We start from the raw sequence: 2,816 nt of genomic DNA on the forward strand, positions 1-2,816 counted from the left end.
TTAAATTAATTATTGATAGTATGTACTTATTGCTATTTATTGAATTGTTTTCTGGTTGTTTTTGTAGTTCTTATTTGTTTTTTCATTCTTCTCTTGCTCTCTTTCCTTGTGATTGATGACTTTTTAAATGTAATGCTTGGCTTTCTTTCTATTTATTTTTTGCTATCTATTATATGATTTTGTTTTGTGGTGACCATATGGTCTATATGTAATGTCCTTAGTATATAGCAGTCTATATTAAGTTGATGGTCACTTAAGTTCAAACTCATTGTAACTTTTTTTTTTAAGTAGGCTTCAAAGATAAAATTTAAAAAATTAAATAAATTAAATAAATAAATAAATAAATAAATAAATAAATAAATAAAAAAAAATGGGCTTTACACCATGGAGCCCTATGAGGGGCTTGAACTCACAAACCTGAGATCAAGACCTGAACTGAGATCAAGGGCCAAACATCCAATCGAATGAGCCACCCAGACACACCCCCAAACTCATTCTAAAAGAAGTCTTTTTTGCTCTCCTCCACATCTTATGTATATGTTATCATATTTTACATCATTTTATTTTGTGGGTCCCCTTAACTAATTTTTTAGATATAAATGATTTTACTACTTTCATCTTGTAACCTTAATACTAGCTTCATAAGTGATTGCTCTACTACCTTTTCTGTATGTTAGCTTTTACTCATGAAATTATTTCCTTTCATAATTTTCTTCTAATTATGGCCTGTTCTTTCCACTTAGAGAATTCCATTTAACATTTCTTGTAAGGTTGGTTTAGTGGTAATTCCTTTAACTTTTGTTTGTCTGGGAAACTCTTCTTCTCTCTTTTGATTCTTAATTCTACCTTGCAAGGTAGAGTCTTCTTGGTTGTAGGTTTTTTTCTTTCAGCATTTTGAATATATAATGCCTGCAAAATTTCAGCTGAAAAATCAGCTTTAGTCTTATAAGGTTTCCCTCATAAATAAGTAGTTGCTTCTCTCTTGTTTCTTCTAAAATTCTCTCCTTATCTTTAATCTTTCACATTTTCATTGTTATGTGTCATGGTGTGGAAATCCTTGGGTTCATCTTATTTGAAACTCTCTGTGCTTCCTGAACCTTGATGTCTGTTTACTTCCCCGGGCTAAGGAAGCTTTCAAGTATTATTTCTTCAAATATTTTTTTGCCCCTTTCTCTCTTCTTTTTTCTGGGACCCCTATAATGTGAATATTTGTTTGTGTGATATTATCCAAGAGATCCCTTAACCTATCCTTGTTTTTTAAAACCCTTGCCCTCTTCATTCAGAGGGCATCTTGGTAGAACAGCTGAAGCTGATGTGGACATGGCTGGGACAGTCCTAAGCTCTCTGTGCTGAAGGTATACTGAGGTTTGTACCTGTGTTACCTAGGCAAGATGGCTGGAGCTGTTTCAGTATGTGTTCCAGTATGCACCATGCCGGGGATTTTTCTAGTATGTGCCATGCTGGGACTGCCTTGGTAGGATGGCTGTGGTTGGTATGGGCTAGGAGCCTGGGGCCCACTGAGGCAGTAGACCAGCTAGGATGCCCAAACCCTGCTCCTGTCCATGCTGTCATGGTGGAGGGAAAATGGTAATCATGGAACTCCTTAGTCCCTCTGATCCAGAGTGAGTTTCAGCTGCTCCCCTGCCATTTGGCAGAGTTCTAGGGCTGAATCCTTTATATTCTAGTTTCTCTCTCTCTCTCTCTCTCTCTCTCTCTCTCTCTCTCTCTCTCTCTCCAAAGGTAGGCTATGTTTATTTAGAGTCACAAGTAGTTGACTGACTCAGTCTGACTCAAACCACGAGGAAACCATCCTGTTTCACTCCATTCTGGTCCTAGGGTGGCCAAGCCTGGCAGGAGTACTACTTAGGGCCCATTTGAAGGTTTACAAGTTTCTCACTGAGGACAATCTGTGACCGTGTGAGAGTGGTCAGGTAGGTCACCATCAACAGGTCATTGATGTTGCTATTGAGCATGGTCTCAAAGTTATCGGGAATTATCCTGGGTACTTAGTTAACCAGACTCATCAAGAAGTGGCCCACAGTATTGTCAGCTGATACCTTTCCAGACAGCACATCCTCTGCATACTGCAACACTGTGCTCAGGGCATCCTATATGCAAGCCGATGTCCCTCCTACTTGCTGAAAGTCGCTTGAGAGTCTGATCACCTGGTTGGGGCTAAAACAGGACTCCATGATCAGCTCAACTCAATGTGTTTAGTCATAATGTGCATATTTCACTAATAGAGGTATGAACATCACCCCCTTGGTCTTCCCAGGGACACCATTAAAGTGCTGAAATAGGCCTTGATGCTCACACAGCCAATCTCAAGGCTCATGTCCATAATGAGGTGAATGGGGTTGGGGGCTTCCCCATGTAGTACTCATGGATCAGCATAGAGTCCTCTGTAATGTCATGGTCTGAAGAATCCCAGGCTAGGATGAGCTCATTTGGGCTTTCTTATATGATTCATACATGTTCTTAGTGAATTCCGAAAGTCCTCTATACTTTTTTGAAGCCCAGCGATTAATTTTACGACTATTATTCTAAATTCTTGTTCCGTTATATTGCTTAAATCATTTTTTGATCAATTTGTTAGCTGTCGCTACTTCCTGGAGTTTCTTTTGAGGAGAATTCTTCCATTTCATCATTTTGGATAGTCCCTAGAATGGTGCGGAACTGCAGGGCTCTTCCCCTGTGCTGTCTGGAGTAACTTGTGTTTGCGGGCGGGGCCGCAGTCAGACCCAATGTCTGTCTCCAGCCCACCGCTGGGGCCACAGTCAGACTGGTGTGTACCTTATCTTCCCCTGTCCCAGGGG

At 40.1% G+C, this 2,816-nt stretch overlaps 1 pseudogene; it reads right to left on the minus strand.

Moving 5' to 3' along the window:
- Positions 1 to 527: 527 nt before the first annotated feature.
- Positions 528 to 2,516, minus strand: LOC121022557 (eukaryotic translation initiation factor 3 subunit F-like; annotated as a pseudogene).
- Positions 2,517 to 2,816: the final 300 nt, after the last annotated feature.

The sequence above is a fragment of the Herpailurus yagouaroundi genome, unplaced genomic scaffold (genome assembly GCF_014898765.1).
Source record: "Herpailurus yagouaroundi ecotype Mexico unplaced genomic scaffold, PumYag 426, whole genome shotgun sequence".
In the NCBI taxonomy this organism is placed as follows: Eukaryota; Metazoa; Chordata; class Mammalia; order Carnivora; family Felidae; genus Herpailurus; species Herpailurus yagouaroundi.